Raw genomic sequence first — 17,757 nt, 5'->3', positions numbered from 1 at the left:
AGTCTGACGGATCAGCGGCCGGGAGAAGGGGGTGCTGAGCCCCACAGGTCTGAGAGTTTGCTATGCACCAAGTACTGTGGAATCCATAGAGGAAGAAAAGAAAGCCCCTGAGGTCTAACCATGGGGCAAGGTTACTCACTTCCAGAGCCAATGGGGGGCTGGAGGAGGGAAGAAATCAAGGTAGACTTCCTGAAGGAGGAGGAGTTTGATCTGAGCCTGGAAGAATTTGAGATCACAGAGATGAATGTCTGTACTAAAAGACAGGAAAAACCCAAATGGCCTCAGTTGGGAGAACATGTTCCCATCCCAGGTAACCTCTACCTGTTCAGACGAAACAAGATGAAAACAGATCTTTCCCTTTTTGCATAATAGGAAACGCACCATATTTTCCCATATTCTAATGTCTGTCTCCTCTGGCCCAAGGACCAGGCAGTTTGCTTTCACCTCTGACCCTGAATCCAAAACTTATCAGGGAAAAGTAGGGAAACAAGATTTTCAAACCTTGTTGGAAATACACAGCTGGGAAAAGTAGAAGATAATATGGTATAGAGAAAGACACAACTAACAGTCTTAACTGTGAACATGAATGGGGTGAATTCACCTACAAAAAGCTCAAACTATGCATAAAACCCTTGTTTGTTTTTTCAGTCGTGTCTGACTCCTCATGACCCCATTTGGGGTTTTCTTGGTAAAGACACTGGAGTGGTTTGTCATTTACCCTTCCAGCTCATTTTACAAATGAGGAAACTGAGGCAAAGAGGGTTAAGTGACTTGTCCAGGGTCACAGAGCTGGTAAGTGTCTGAGGCTGGATTTGAACTCAGCAAGGTGAGTCTACCACCTAGCCACCCTTATGGTGTAATAGTGTTTCCTTATATTCACAGACTGTTCAGTCAGTCCTTAACATATGGGCCTCCTTTGTTTCCAGTTTTTTGCTAGTAGCACTTGTAAAGTCCCAAAACTTTTTTTTGCTGATTAAAAAAAATGTTATTTTAAAAATTTATTAGATTATTTTTCACTGTCCCCCAACAGAAAGTGAAATCTAGAGATAAGACATGGGACCATAGACTTAGTTCTACAGGTAACCTTAGAGAGCATTTAGTCTAACACTTCTTTTACAGATGAGGAAACGGGTTTAGAGAAATAAAATTATTTTTCTTTTTTTAAGTTTAGTTGATTTTAGTTTTCAACATTCACTTGAATAAGTTTTAAATTTTCTCCCCCTTCCTCCCCAAGACAACATGCAACCCATGGCATAGGCTCTACCTATACACCCCCATTTTCACATTAGTTATGTTACATAGAAGAATTATAAAGAATGGGACAAACCATGAGAAAGAAGAAGAAAACAACAAAATTAGACAAAAAAAATAGTCTGCTTCGCTCTGCATTCAGACTTCATAGTTCTTTCTCTGGATGTGGATGGCATTTTCTATTATGAGTCCTTCCAAAGTGTTTTTATGTCTATTATCTCATTAGTCTTTAACTTGGCTTACCAGTACTAAAGTATTTAATATGTGCTAACTAACTAACCTAACCCAATGATGCTACATACAGTAGGTGCCTAATAATAAATGGTGTTAGAACTGAATTTGTTATATATTTTATTGATTGACTGATTACATGATTGTCTCCCTTCTTTTTTAATGCCACAAGGGAGAAGTTCTCAAAGTGTGGTGTGGGGCCCCCCCCATAGGTTCTCAAAACCCTTTCAAGGCATCTATGAGGTCAAAACTATCATAATAATAATACAAAGATGTCATTTGCCCCTTTTACTCTCCTCTGCCAACATGAAGACTGAATTAACATGTTGCCCACAGAATTGTAATTTTGCTTTACAAATGGATGAATCTTCAGGCATGGCTGGACTTGTTAATTTTCTTTTATTTTTCTATATCAGCATCAAAAGGAGGCCTTTTATGTGAACACTTGGCAACAGAAACAAGGAGTGATGAAATATTCAGTGTTGAATGACTTTTTGAATCTTGTGGCTTATCTCGGAACAAGTATGCTGACATTTGCACTGATAACGCAGAAACAATTTGCAATTTACATGTGTAAAAATGAAAACCAAATGCCACTCTTCTCACTACATTTTGTTTTTCATAAAAATATGTTAATTATGTTAAAATGTGATGGGTTTATTAGTTATTTTTAGAAGAATAAAATATAAAAAAAAAAACGATCAGTTTACCTCAATAGATAAGTGGCCAAAAGATATGAACAAACCATTCTCAAAAGCAGAACTGCAAAGTATTCACAGGCATATGAAAGAATGCTCCAAATTATTAACAAAAGAAATGCAAATCAAAACAACCCCAAAATGAGGTTTCACCTCACACCCAACAAATCAGCAAAGGTGACAAAAAATGACAACAGTCAACATGAAGGGTCAGAGGATGACAGGCACACTAATACATTGTTAGTGGAGCTGAGAGATGGTATAACCATGTTGGAAAACAATTTTAAATTATGTAAGTGTGATAGTAATGGCATTTAAAGATTCCCCTGTATTGGCTTAGTTTTTCAAATTGATTGTATTAAAACCCAGAGCTTGTTAATCCCACCTGTGGGATGGACTTGTTGATGTGAAAAGAAAGTCCTGAACTGGGAGGAGCTAGTGAGGTAGATTTGGAGAGACAAGAGAGAGGCGGAAGATCTTTTTGGAAGCAGCACCTCGTGGAGAGGGAGAGAGACTAAGAGAATTGCTGGTGGCCGCTTTGAATTGCCCTGGACTTTTGAGACCTGCCCCCTGAGCTGCCAAGGACTGAGGAGACATGGCTGTTTTGCTGGTACTTTGTCTGTCTGTTTTGATGTTGTTTTGCCAGATTTGTCCACTGGTGAAAGACAGTCCTTTTGTTGAAGAAGTCCTGGAACCTGGCTGTTCGCTAAGAAGCCCTGAGACTCTCCTGCAGACAGAGAGTGAATACTGTCCACTGGTGAAGGACAGTGCTGTTGTTGCAGGGGTCTGGAGACTGTCCTGCAGACAGAGTGAATACTGTCCACTGGTGAAGGACAGTGCTGTTGTTGCAGGGGTCTGGGAACCTTTCTGTTGGTTCAGAAGCCCTGAAGAAGGATTTTCTGGTTGTATGTTTACAGAAATCCTGGGAGAGGGTTTTGCTAATGTGTTCAGGGGTTCTAGGACTGTTCTACAGACAGAGGATGAATTCATGAAGGGACTGGCAATGTATCTTATGGCCTTGCTAAGCCTTGTCTCCCCAGGAACTAAGATTGCTGAGAACTTGCCTCGTGTCAAGATGAAGAAAAGACCTCCATTTGGGTATTAAGTGCTGTGTTTAAACTTGATGTAACTCTGGGGTAGATTCAATTGTGATCCAGGGGTGGGGAACTTTTGACCTTTTTGTGTTCTATGGTTGAGCAAATGAGTGTATTTTACTTATGTTTGGAAACTAATCTCCATTTGAGAAGAGGGGCTTTGTGGTGGACTAAATGAAGGTACAGCCTAGGGGTGGAGAAGTATTTAGAACAGAGACTTTGTAATTGATTGAATGATTGGAAGGTCCTGGGGTGGGGTAGTACTTGGAGATTATTTAATCACACTTAGTAAATGCTGTATTTTGAATGATGTCATGTTTTGATCTTCTCTGTTCTTGGTTGGTCACTGAATAAAATGGAGAGCACCTATGCTGGTATTCTGAACCTTGGGAAGTTGCCTTTCCTTGGCATTACAGTACAGTAAGTAAAGTGACTAAAATGCCCGTGCCCTTTGGACTCGGAGACTCCATTATTGGGCTCCTAGGAAGCCATTGATAAGAAGAAAGCCCCCATAAACTCCAAAATATTTATAGCCACACTTTGTGATAGCCAAGAATTGGAAACAGAGTTGTTGCCCATCGACTGAAGAATAGATTTTAAAAATTGTGGTAAGTGGATGTAATGGAATATTACTTGCTATAAGAAGTGATGTATGTGATGGACACAGAGAAGCATGGAAAAATCTATATGAATTGATTCAGAGTGAAGTCAGCAGAACCAAGAAAACAACATACACAGTAACTACAACAATGTGAATGGAAAGAATTACAAACCAAAAAGCTGAAAGTAAATTAACAGAATTATAAGGATCAAGTGGGACTTGAATGGAGAGATATGAGAAGACAACCCCAACCCACCCTTTCATGAAGGCAGGAAGTCCACAGGGGTTACAGGTGGCACCTCTCAATGTACTGGTTATGCTGATAGCCTCCTTTTTTTATTCTCGTCTTTACAAACGACTATTTTTTTAAATGGGATGGCTCTGTGAGAGGGGGAAACCATGATGATGTAAAACAAATAGATCAATAAAAACATTTTAAAAATTATTGGTTTTCATTTCTCATATAGTAAATAGTGATAACCCACCTAAACAAAAAGCTCTTTGGGGTCCTTAATAATGTGGAAGAATGTCAAGAGGTCCTGAGGACTAAAAAGGTTGAGGCCAGAACAAGTAGAAATGGACAGAACTAAGCTTAATGCTAGAAAAAGAATTCCAGCTCTCTAAATGTGAATGGGCAGCCTGGGGGGAAGGGGGAGCTTTCCTGAGAACCTTAAAGCAAAGGCTGCGTGACAGACCACTTGTAGGGAAGGCTGAAGGAAGAGATGTTTATTCCTGATTTCTTTTGGAACAGATGGTCACTGAGGTCACTTCCAACTCACACTATGACCACTCTCATCCATCCAGCCCTGGGTCAGTCTCCTGACTTCCTCAATCATCTCTGTTCCTCATTCCCAAGCTGGAACCATCCTAGTAAATGCAGCTGTGGTGCTGGGGGTGGGAGGAGGGAACTACTTTTGCATTGAGCATTTTTCTCCATTTTACTCACTTTCCTCATCTGTAAACTGGGGATAATTATAAGCCCTACTTCCTATAGTCATTGTGAGAATAAAATGAAATACTATTTGTAAAGCTCTTTGCGAACCTTAAAGCGTTAGAAAGATGCCAGTTAGTACTATTAGTAATGAATAATTGTGAGACCTGACTTCACAGCTCTTCAGTATGATCAGCTCTAGCCATTTTGCCACACTCTGGCCCACTTTAGCCCAAGCCCTAACTCTGGACTAGACCATTCCAAAGACCCTCGACTCTGAAATACCCCCTCCCTTTGACTTCCTTGACCCCTCTCAATTCTCCCAGTCTCTCCTCTCCGCTCTGGCTTCGCTGAACTCCTAAGTAAATCATTCAGGCAGCAGACTAGGAAGGGCTTGACGCCCACAGTTTTCCACTGTAAAGATTCGCATCTTCAAAGTGTGGTGGCCAGAATCCCTAGTCCTCCATCTGTTGCTGGCACTAGGTGTTCCCTCGAATTTCTCCAGCTCCTCCCAAGCTGCTGAGCAACACTGAAAGGTCATGAAGCCATGAGCCACCCATTGCAAATACAGGTGGATCCCTCACCTGAGCCTGCCTGGCCCCTCTCAGACACCTTTCCATCCATGGCTTCTCAAGGTCAGCCTTCATGGCCTCTTCCAAATCTTTTCTTCTCTCAAGCCCAGCCTTGTCCTTTACTGATTTCAAGCCTCAGTTTTCTCTCCACCATTCCTCAGATGTTTTCCATTGTTTTCACCCCTCCTTCCTCTCCCTGTGTCAGCACCCTCAGGTCTTGGCAAGGATAATGCCCTTGCTCCCCTTCCCCTCCTGCCTCCTTCCTGGCCTTGCTCCATTAATCACCACCATTCTCATCTTCTCTTGAATCTCCAATCTCTCCCTATCCACTGGCCCCTTCTAAGAAATAGGCTCCAACGTTAAAAAAAAAAAAAATTCCTTCGGGGCAGGTAGGTGGTGAAGTGAATAGAGCACCGGCCTTGGAGTCAGGAGGACCTGAGTTCAAATTCAGCCTCAGACACTTAACACTAAAACAAACCATGTGACTTTGAGCAAGTCACTTAACCCCAATTGCCATCCACCCCCCCCAAAATACTTCAGGCTTGGACCCCAAGGCCTTATCAAGCTGTAGCCCCATCACCCACCTCCCTTTCACCATAAAACTTCTGAAAAGAGTCTACACCTAATGGACCCACTTCCCAAACCATCTACTTTGTCAAGTCTGGCTTTCCCCTAAGAGGAAGACAGGGTCTTTTTCATTCCTGCCTTAACACACTGCTCGGCACATAGTAGGTTCTTTATAAATGTTTGTCAATGAAAAGATCATTAATAGTCACTCCATTAATCATCAAATCAAAAGGACTTTTTTTGGCTTAAATCTTCCTTGACTTCTCAGAAACTTTCAGTACTACTCAGCCAAATGATGTAAACCAAAAATAAACATAAAATTTAAAAAAAAGGGAAAAATACTCCTCAGCCCACTCCCCTCTCGGGTTTTTGAGGTGCTAGGACAGTGGGGGGGATGGCTTGAGTTTTCCAAGGCTTTGCCACCATCTTTGTCCACACCCTCTCCTGCAATCTTGTTCAGCTCATGGCTTTACCAGGCCCTCGGCCCACTATCCTGCTTTATCTCTTGATCTGGCCTCTGGCCCCACCATCCCTAGTCAAACCTGGCTCCTCTCACCTTATTGGCTCCACCCTGAGCCCAGTCCTCCCTTAACAAAACCAGGATTATCCTTTTTCTTTCTCCCTTATAGTACAAATACACAGACATTTATAATTGCTATGTGTGTACATATCACGTATGTCAATATATTTCAGGATATACAGATGAACCAAATATACTGTATATATTATATATTGTATGTATTATATTACACATATAATATATATTCACACAGAACATATAAATTGTCTATATTACATCACATATATAATATATGCATTCTATATAGTCTGTAACGCAGTATACATTATGTAATATATTATATTCAACATGTAATATATGTTTATCATATAATAGATTACATTTAATATGTAAGTATATATACACACATACACCTAAACGGCTTTATATTCATTCATTCCAGCCCCCGGCCCTGGAGCTGTCATTGAGGGCAGAAATCATTGTGCTAAAGAGGCCCTTCCTTCCTCAGAACCCCCACTAACTGCTGACCAACTGCCACAAACAGACAGATAAGAGTTCTGGGCACAGCAGCCCCATGCAGGCCGACAGTCCTTGTAAGTCATTATTTAGGAAAGCAATTTCTGTGGACAAGGGGCTGGCCATCCACACCATCATCCACCAGGACGGCCTAGCTGAAGCATTGGGGGTTCCTGAGGAGAGACAGGGGGAGGCTTGTACCACAAACTACCACCCCACCACCATCTGCCTTCAGACTTTGATGGGGACCCTGAACCGGGGACCTCTGGGGATGCAAGGCTTCCAGACCAGTGCTCTCTGCCATCTTCCTGGGGAGCAGTCCCTGGGGACATGCAGCCTGGGGATGACTCCCGCCTACAAGGGCTACAGCCCCAGCTACTGACAAGTTCTTGTCCTCAGTCCTTAGCCTGATCACAGACCGAATTTATCATGGTGCTGAGACTTTCCATGTTATCCCTCCCATCAGAACATAAGCTCTGGAAGAACAGGACTGACTTTTCCATCTGTATCCCTACCTTGTAAGTGCTTAAGACTCCTTACATATAACACACTTGATCCTCACAACACCCTGGGGGGATGGTGCTATATCCCCGCTTTACAGATGAGGAAACTGAGGCAACCTTGCCCAGAGTCACACAGTAAATGTCTGAGGTAGGGGCTGAACTTAGGTGTTGACACCAAGTTCAAAGGTCTGCAGAAAGGCAGCTAGGCAGCACCAGAGTGCACAGAGCACTGGGCCTGCAGTCAGGGAGACCCGAGTTCGAATCCAGCCTGTGGACCCTGGGCAAATCACAAGCTCTGTATTCCTTAGTTTCCTCAACTGTAAAATGGATATAACAATAATAGTACTGGCAGAGTTTCTGTGAGGATTAAATGAGATAGCTGGGCTCTCTGCTCTCACTGAAGCCACCTTTCAAACTGATGCCAAGTTTGACTGGATCATGGAGTGCCAGAAGCGGTGCTACAGATGATGGGGGCTGGAAAGCTACATCAGGGCCAAGTTACAAAGGGTTTTAAAAGTCAAACAGAGTTGATGTTTTATCCAAGAGGCAACAGACTGTCAGTCTCTGTCTTTACATTGAGAAGGGGAGATCTGAAGTGGTAACCATTGCCACGAATTAGAAAGAATTCAAGAACTCCTTCTTCCTTGATCAATCAATAATAAGGCATTGACTTGGTGCTTCCTATTTGCCAGGCACCAAGTTGGGTTCTGGGGACCCAAAGATAAAAGTGAAATGCTCCCTGCCCTCAAAGAGCTTACGTTCTAATGGAGGAAACAGCACGTATATGTATAAGTGTGTAGGTGACATGTACAAAGTGAATACAAGGTAATTTGGGGAGGGGTTGCACCAGCAGTTGGGGAGTCCAGAAAAGGCTTAATGAAAAAGGTGGGGCTTGAGCAGAGCCTGGAAGGAAGCCAGAGTTTCCAAGAGGCAAAGGGGAGGAGAGGGGGCGTTCCGGGCATTTCATCCCACCATTGCAAAGCCTGGGAACTGGAGAGTTATGAAAATGGAATAACAATGGGATCCAAGTATGAAAAAAATTTACAAGTCAAACAAAGGAGCCCATGTTTTATTAGCATTAATAAAGAGTGCCAGATTTTATTGAGCAGGGACTTGGCATGATCAGACCTGTGCTTCAGGAAAAGCAGGGCTACAAGAGTTAGGTAAGCAGTGATTAAGGCCCGAACTAATGAATGGTGGATATGTGAGCGGAGAAGAGGACTTAGGCAAAAAGTAGAGATGGAAAAGGCACTATCTGGCAGCTGGGACCATGAGGGAGACAGAGCGAGGTGTCGTGGATGACCATGACATCGCCAATTTGACAAGGCAAGCTTGGAAGAGGAGTGGGTTTGAGGGCTGGGGAAGTTGTGAGTTGTGCTTGGAACTTTGAGATGTCTATGGAATATCCAATTGGAAATGTCCAACAGGCGATGTAGGTGATGTAGGATTGGGGAGACCAGGAGAGAAACAAAGACTGGAAAGCCAGATCTGGGAACCATCTGCCTCAAGATCACTGAACCCACAGAAGATCCCTGACCCTCACTAAGGGAGAGGATGTAGAAGTGTGTTGGAACCCACTCATACCCCCCCCCCCCCAAGAGCTGACTGTTAAATTTTCAGTGCAAGCATTTATGCCTTGAATATCTGCAAACACTCCAAGTCAGGACCTGATTTATTGTTTTGAATAAATCTTGAAAGTGATAGAGAAGGGGCGGCCAGGTGGCTCAGCGAGTAAAAGTACCGGCTCCAGTGTTGGGACGACCTGGAGATCGAATCCCGGGGCTCGGACACTCAGCACCACACCCAGAAATAACTGGCCGTGTGACCTTGAGCAAGTTACTTAACCCCGATTGCTTAAAAAAAAAGAGAGAGAAAAAAAAAAGAAAGTGATAGAGAAAATGTTAATAATGCCATTAAAACTTGAAAGTGTGCACACAACCCCTCCCTCCTTAGAGAGCCGGTTGTTAAACAATTCCCAGCATACCCTTGGAGAAAGAGAACCCAAAAGGAAGCTTTGGGGGATGGCCAGACTTGGTGAATGTGACATAAATGGAGAATCAGTAGGAAATGGGACTAGGAAAACCCAGGGAAGAGAGAGCATACAGGAGAAAAGAGTGAAAGCAGCAGAATATTGCTATTATTGCAAAATTACCATGTGCCAGATACTGTGCTAAACTAAGCACTTTAGAATATCTCATTTGTTCCTCACAAACAGCCCTGGAGGAAGGTGATGTTATACCCATTTTACAGATGAGGAAACTTGAGGTAGACTGAAGCTAAATGACTTGCCCAGGGTCACCCAGTGTCTGAGGCTGTGCTTAGTCTTTCTGACTCTAGCCCATGGGCTCTCAAGTAACAAGAATTAAGGAAAGGAGATCAAGGTGACTGATAAATCTTCCCATGTCAGACTTCCTGTCTGTATTAGGTTTGCACTTCTCTGACTACAGCTGGCACACATCATTCTGTATTTGTCACTTGTGTTTCAGCCTTATTAATAATTAGTATTGCCCTATATCCACCCTCTGATCCAGCCAAATGAGGCTTCTGTTCCTCAGATATAATCTTCCATGCCTCACTTACTCCTGGGCATTTGCACAGAATGTCCCCAGGCCTGAAATGTTTTCTCTTCCAAGTCCCACTCTTATAATCCCAGACCTTCCTTCAAGGCTCATATCAGATCTGCCTCCCACCTGGAGCCTATCCTGACCCCCTCGACCAGAGAAGGTAGGCTCCATGAGCGCAGGCCTTGCTTGCTTAGAGACAGCAGAGAGCGCTGGGCCTAGGGCTGGAAGACCCAACTTCAAATCTGGCCCGGGACACTTACTGGCTGTTTTCGTCTTGACAGTCACTAACCTCGGTTTCCTCTACTATAAAATGAGGGGTCTGGGAAGAGAAGGAAATGAACACTTAGTAAGCACTAGTCCCTGTGCTAAGCACTTTTTTTTTTACAATTATTATTTCATGGGGGGGCAGAGCCAAGATGGAAGAGAAGACTTCCACCTCCTCCAATACATGTAAAAGATGACTCTAAGGGGCGGCCAGGTGGCTCAGCGAGTAAGAGCACCGGCTCCAGTGTTGGGACGACCTGGAGATCGAATCCTGGGCTCAGACACTCAGCACCACACCCAGAAATAACTGGCCGTGTAACCTTGAGCAAGTTACTTAACCCCGATTGCTTAAAAAAAAAAAAAAGATGACTCTAAACTTGAGAGCTACAGAGCCCACAAAGTGACAGAGAGAAACAACTCTCCCGATGAAGGCAGCCCTGAAGGAAGGGTCCATCACAGCGTTGCAACCAAGCCGAGGTTTTAGCCCCAGGGCAGCCCCCACCAGCAGGGCCTGGAGCAGACTTCACCAGAGGAAATCACCAGCAGCTGTAGATGTTTCCAGGCTTCTCAATCCACAAATGCCAAAGACAAAGTAAAAGGTCGGTGTAGAACTTTGTTGGAACAGGGGGAGGTGTCCTGCTGCTACCCCCCAGGCAAGAAGCAGAGGAGGTGCGGTGGCTGCTTTCAGAGCTCCTGGACTACAGATTGTTGGGGCCCAAGTGACCATTCAGAGGATAATCACTCTTGTTTTAACCTGCTTGGATCTGGATTGCAATCTTGGGTGGTGGTCCTGGGGGTGTGTGACCAGTTTGCCAGAGCATTTGGGGGCTGAGAGGGCACTCTCCTAATAGCTCTGGCACCTGCAAAAACCAAACCCAGCAATTTGGGACAAAGCTCTCTCCATTCTGGAAGCAGAGTTCTACTGTGGCAAAGAGCTCAAAGTCAAATAGTTGGCTGGCAATATGATCAAGCAAAGGAAGCACAAACAGACCATAGAATCATTTTTTGGGGACAAAAAGAATCAAGGCATAGAGCCTTGGAAGATATGGAAGTCAGAATTCCTGCATCAAAAACCTCTAAGAAAAATATGAATTGGTTCCAGGCCATGGAGGAGCTCAAGAAGGATTTTGAAAATCGAGTAAGAGAAATGGAGGAAAAATTGGGAAGAGAAATGAGAATGATGCAAAAAAATCAGGAAAAGTGGGTCAACAACCTGACTGAAGAAAATAACACCTTAAAAAATAGACTTTACTCAAATGGCAAAAGAGGCCCAAAAAGCCAATGAGGAGAAGAATGTTTTAAAAAGCTAAATTTGCCAGATGGAAAAGTAATTTCAAAAACTCACTGAAGAGAATAACTCCTTCAAAATTAGATTGGAGCAATTAGAAGCTAATGACTTTATGAGAAATCAAGATACTATCAAACAGATCCAAACAAATGAAAAAATAGGAGGCAAAGTGAAATGTCTCATTGGAAAAACCACTGACCTGGAAAATAGATCCAGGAGAGAGAATTTTAAAATTATTGGACTACCTGAAAGCCATGATCAAAAAAAGTCTAGACACTATATTTCAAGAAATTATCAAGCAAATTTGCCCTGATATTCTAGAATCAGAGGGCAAAATAGAAATTGAAAGAATTCACCAATCACCTCTTGAAAAAGATACCAAAAAGAAAACTCCTAGGAATATCATAGCCAAATTCCAGAGTTCCCAGGTTAAGGAGAAAATACTGCAAGCAGTCAGGAAGAAACAATTTGAGTATTGTGGAAACACAAATCAGGATAACCCAAGACCTAGAAGCTTCTACATTCAGGGATCAAATCTGGAAGTCAAAGGAACTAGGACTAAAACCAAGAATCACCTACTCAGCAAAACTGAGTATAATGCTACAGGGGAAAATATGGTTATTCAGTGGAATAGAGGAGTTTCAAGAATTCTTGAAGAAAAAACCTGAGCTGAACAGAAAATTTGACTTTAAAATACAAGAAGCAAGAGAAGCATGAGAAGGTAAACAGGATAAAGAAATAATAAGGAACTTATTAAAAGTTGAACTATTTACATTCCTACATGGAAAAAAGATAATTGTAACTCATGAGACTTTTCTCAGTATGAGGATAGTTGAAGGGAATATGTATGTATACAAACATATAAATGTTTGTATAGGAGGGTATATGTGTGTATAAATATATTATGTGAGTGTGGGTATATGTACGTTCATGTATACATATGAAGTGATGATCTCTAAAAAATAAAATTAAGAGGTGACAGGAATTTATTGGGAGAAGGAAAAAGGGAATGATAGTTTAGGGTAAATTATCTCATATAAAAGAGGCAAGAGCAAATGGTTACAATGGAGGGGAAGAGCAGGAAGGTGAAAGGGAATGGGACAACCTGATTCTCATTGAATTTGGCTTAAGGAGGGAATAACTTACACACTCAACTGGGTATCTTACCCTATAGGAAAATAGGGGGGTAGGGGATAAGAGGGGAATGATAGAAGTGAGGACAGATTGGGGGAGAGGGTAGTTAGAAGCACACACTTTTGAAAAGGGATAGGGTCAAAGGAGAAAACAGAATAAGTGGGGGGTGGGATAGGAGGGAGGGAAATATAGTTTGTCTTTCACAATATAGCTACTGTGAAAATGATTTGGGTAACTACATGTACAACCTATATTGAATTGCTTATCTTCCCAGTGGGGGTGGGTGAGGAGGGAAAAAAATCTGGAACGCAAAATTTTAAGAACAAATATTTAAAAATTTGCTTTTTACATGCAACTGGGAAATAAGATATACAGGTACTGGGGTATAGAAACCTATCTTGCCCTACTAGAAAGTTACAGGGTGGGGGAGGGGGCGATGGAAGAGGATATAAAAGAGAAAATATTGGGGGAAGGAGTATTCAGTAGGCTTACTATTTTGGGGTGGGGGTAGGGGAACGACGGGGAGAGAAAAAATTATAACTCAAAATCTTGTGGAAATGAATGTTGAAAACTAAGAATAAATAAATTAGAAATTAAAAAAACAATTATTATTTCATTTGATACTTGAAACAACCCAGGCAACTGGGTCCTGTTATGATTCTTCTCATTTTTTAGTTAAAGAAACTCAGGCAAACAGAGAAAGCCAATGATACCTTGCTTTTCTCTTTCAGGAATATCAGCTGACTCTTCTGACTGGCTAATTAACAAGTCAAACTGGTCAGCTTCTTTAAACACTTTTAAACTGACTTGAGTGGATGATTCCCGGGACCCACCTGGACAGCCACAGCTGTATTTCGAACAGTATGGCTACAGATGCTGGCACTGTTGGGCCAGTGCTCTCAGCAGGTTGAGAATTTCTGGGCCAAAGCAAGGCAACCAATGGTTGAACGTCGTCCACAGGTCACCCTCGCTGGCACAGGTGAGATTACATTACAGAGATAGATTTGACATGAGAGGGTAAAAACAGAAAGAGCCACAGACTTTATTTCAAATCTTACTTCTGAGGCTTACCAGCTGGGCCAGCCATTTAAACTTCCTGAGCCTCGTTTCCTGCTCTGTGAAATAGGGATAATAACAGAATGACCATGACACACCCACGATTCTCATTAGTGAGACAGGTGTGATCATTTCAACTTGGTTCAACAAAGATTTAAGGGCCACAGTGTGCAGGCTCTGGGAACAGAAATTGGAACTGGACTTATAATTCCAGATTATAAGAAGCCCTCCCTCTATGGCCTCCATCAGCACCTTCTCTAATACAGTTAACAATTAAAGCCTCAGTAATGAGAACAGGAGAAAATGTAACATCCCTGGTCTCTAGGTGGAAACACATTTGTTTTAATTGTGAAGAAAAACAGCTATTAGCCATCAATGCCCCAGAGAGCCTAATTCTACCATCCCCAGGCTGATGATGGTAAACACCAATTCATCTCTTCTCAAAACAACACCTTAGGATACAGAAAAGGGGAAAGGTATGGAATGAAACAAAGGCAACTCCATCCTGACTTATTCAAATGTCATATTCCAGATGAAAAATGGAATATGGACTAAAAGATATGGAAACAGACCACCGTGATTCTGATTGGAATCAATCCTCACAAGGGAACCCATAGAAACCAAGCAGTATCACCTCACAGAATAGAGAAAAACAGTTTGAAGACTCAGCTACCTCACTTTTTCAACACGTTAATCAGATTCCCCCTTCCACATTAAAAGACATGAGTCTCTAGGAGTGGGAGGAGAGAGGGAGATTGGTAAATACAGCAGATGTAAGAAATAAAAGTTAATTATTTTTAAGTTGATGAAAGACTCAACTAATCAGTCATCTTAAGAACATTAAAAAAAATCAAAATGGAAGGATCATTCTCTTCTTTACTTGCATTGAGGAGCCTTCAGCTGGACTGTTAAAACAGAATGTGTTCCCACAGAAACTGCGGAAAAACAAAAATGAATGAAAAAGTGGGGGAGCTCTTTTTGATGAGGGAACACCAAGTGAAACAGTGAAATCAAAGCCACCACACAGCTGCATACTTTTGTCAACCTAAAGAAAACTTTTAAGCTGCTTCTTTCAGCTACAGCTGTGACCTGAACACAAAGGTGGAGAGCCTGAGGGAACCGAGCTCTGGGTTCAAATTGCGCCTCTGATGTCACCCATTGGTTAGGGCTCCTCAGCTGACTCCCTATGATTAGTCTGCTAGGTGTGACAGAGAGATTGCTCTCTGCAGTGGTGGAGGGATCTCCGTACCGAGACATCCTCAGAGCGGAACAATGAATGACACCCTCCAGCTGCTCCCCAGACTTCTGACCACTGGGCTTCCTCCCCGTTCTTTTACAGGCAAAGCACCATTTAAGGAATGATTGCAAGCCAAGTGGGACCATGTTTTGGAGTTTATCAATTAAATCTCTCCCTATCGAGTACATACTTGTAAATACACAGGTTGTCTCCGACGACAGCATGTCAGCTCCCGGATGCATGTCTCTGCTTTCCCGTCGGGCACTTACACTGTCGGCACATAATACTTGGTGTCCTTCTGATAATAAAAAGTAGCAAGACCCCCACAATGGGACACCATTACCTGTCCCAACTACACAGCCCAGGGTAGGAACTCACAGCTGCTGGCGGCATTACAATGTGATTGTTTTCTCTTTATTTCAAGAGAGCAATGGGTCAATAAACATTTTTAAGCTCGAACATAAAACATGGGGCTTTAAGACAGATCCTGCGCAGCCCTCAAGGAGCTTACAATCTAAGGAGGGTGCAGACAAACACACCTAAAGCAAGAGGTACACAAGATAAATAGGAAATCATTAAGAGCGGGAGGTCCAGCTCCCAGCGCTGGGTCCCCCTCGGGGGTCCGCCACACTGGAGATGCCTCCGGCCCGTATCACGGATAAACCTTTCCGGCCCGGCTCGTCTTCTCCAGCTCTTAAGCCAGAACAGTGGAACAAAGAGGAAGCTTGACTTGCAAAACCTCGTCCAAAAAAAAAACAAAAAAACCCCAAACGGGGAAGCTTTAGCAAAATAATCAGAAAGTGCAGATAAAGAAAAGAACGAAGCAGGAGAGTTTCAATTCTGCTTCCCTGACCCGAGAAGCACCAGAAGCGGAGAGATCCCTCTGCCTGGGGGCAGACGTCTACAGTTCCCGCCGGTGTTAAAATGTATAAACTAAAGAACTTGGATGCTTCCCAAGCAAAAGGAGCTTTGGTTCAGTGACCCAGGTGGAGTAAGTGGGTGAGGCTGAGCCAAGGGAGCGCCCCCAGATAATCCTCAGGAAGCATGGAGTGATCAAGGATGTCATGGGGGCCCTCCCCGCCCTTGGAGAAGCGCACCCAGGAGGGTGGCAGGGGCCCCCAGCCCAGCGCCCCCCCGCTGCCCATCCTGAGGGGGTCTAGCTGGAAGGGGCCTCCAGGGCTCAGCTCGTAGCCCACGGAGAGTGAATGCCCTCCCTCCACGCCCCGAATGTCAGATCTGGGAGGTACCTCGCGACAGAGGCGACCTTATCTAGTGCAGTCGGTTCCCAGACGAGTCCGCTCTACGACACCCCGAGTTCAAGAGTTTTTGTAAGCACCGACAAAACAATTTAACTTGTACGGGTTCTCAGGGTGACTCTACCCTTGAGAGCCAGGAGGAAGGGAAAGCAGGGGAAAGGGTGCTGGCTCAGTCCGCCAATCGCCAAGGCTTTAGGCTCCCCTCCCCCACAGCCCGCAGCTCCCCCCACCTTATTTGCAAAACCCTGAAACGTGAAGCCCAGGCCAGGAAGCCTCCACCCTCACCAGTACTCTCTTGGGTCTCTCTCGGTGGCCTCCCTGGGAAAGGTGTGGCCGGCCGCCCCCCTCGCCCCCCGACCTGCCTCCGGGAAACCAAGAGAGGCAGTGGGCTCCCGGCTCCAAGGGCTGTCCCCTCCTTCGGCCCGCCCGACCGCTCCCCTCCGGGGAAGGGGCTGCGTTTGGTGTGAAAACAACCGCAGGCTTCCTGCCGGCGGGGGCTGCCCGGGCTGCAGAGGAAGGGGGCCCCTAAAACAAAGCCGCCGCCGAGATCCGCGCGCAACAGGTGTGGGCGCCGCGGGCGCACGTGAGGGGCTCCCCCCGCAGCCCCCCCCCGAACCCGCAGGGACCACGGAGAGCGCAGCCAGCTGGGGGGGGGTTGGGGGGGGGGAATGTCCCTACCCCGCCCGGGGCCCCCGCGGGGGGCCGCTCCCCTCCAACCACTGAAGAGATGGGGGGGCGCGCAGCCCCTCCCCCGGGCTCAGGGTCTCTGGGCGCCGCCGACAGGACTCACCTCCCGGGAGTGCGTGAGCGTGGGAGCGGGCGCCAGGGGAAGTGGGGCTGTCCGACGCGGGCTCCAGGAGGAGGGAGGGTGGCGGCCGGCGGGGTCCGCACCTGGCGGCGCCAGGTGACCCCAGGGAGCCACGCCCGTCCAACCGCAGGGCCCGCCGCCCGCCGCTCCCCACTTTCGCTCCGCCCCGCCCGGAGCCCGAGGAGGAAGTGAGCCCGGGAGCTTGGGGGCTCGGGGAGCCTTGGGACGGGGCAGCTGAGCTGGGGCCGTCAGGTGTGCGCCCCAGCTGGACTGGCCGGCTCTGCCCGGGATGAGGGAGCCCTTGCTGCCAGCCTCGTGTTCCTAGGGACGGGGAGCACCGTAAAAGAGGCTCGGTCTAGCTTTACATACGTTATCTCACTGGTGCTTGGAGACGTCTGGTCCCCATTTTACAGACGAGGCAGCCAGCCTTCCAGGCAGTCACCGAGCCAGTCTGGGGTGAGAGTCAGCTCCAAGAGGGGGGCTTTTAAATGCTTAGAGGGCTCCTCCTCCTCAGCACCCCGGCCCCGGGACTGGGAGGAGCCAGGCCCCTCCTCTGCCTCCTTCTGCGGGCTCTGGGAAGCTGCCCCTGGGGAGGTGGGGCGGGCTTAGGGAGAGCAGGGGCCCTCCCAGACCCCAGAGCCGCAGGTGCAGACACGGGTCCGGGCC

At 45.4% G+C, this 17,757-nt stretch overlaps 1 protein-coding gene across 2 annotated transcripts in view; it reads right to left on the bottom strand.

Moving 5' to 3' along the window:
* The window catches only part of GPR160 (G protein-coupled receptor 160), a 35,381-nt gene extending 17,832 nt beyond the window's left edge, over positions 1-17,549 (bottom strand). The window contains exon 1 of one of the 2 annotated variants that reach the window (XM_069083560.1): positions 17,461-17,549. The gene's annotated coding sequence lies outside the window, so the exon portion shown is untranslated. Of the gene's footprint in view, positions 1-17,073; positions 17,203-17,460 lie in introns of those variants that run through there. The other variant, XM_069083561.1, reaches the window with a different exon arrangement.
* Positions 17,550-17,757: the final 208 nt, after the last annotated feature.

Source organism: Petaurus breviceps, unplaced genomic scaffold (assembly GCF_028583685.1).
Source record: "Petaurus breviceps papuanus isolate PSGF00001 unplaced genomic scaffold, PetGlider_PUasm1.0 173, whole genome shotgun sequence".
Classification (NCBI taxonomy): Eukaryota; Metazoa; Chordata; class Mammalia; order Diprotodontia; family Petauridae; genus Petaurus; species Petaurus breviceps.
This window is presented reverse-complemented; position numbering and strand designations above follow the sequence as displayed.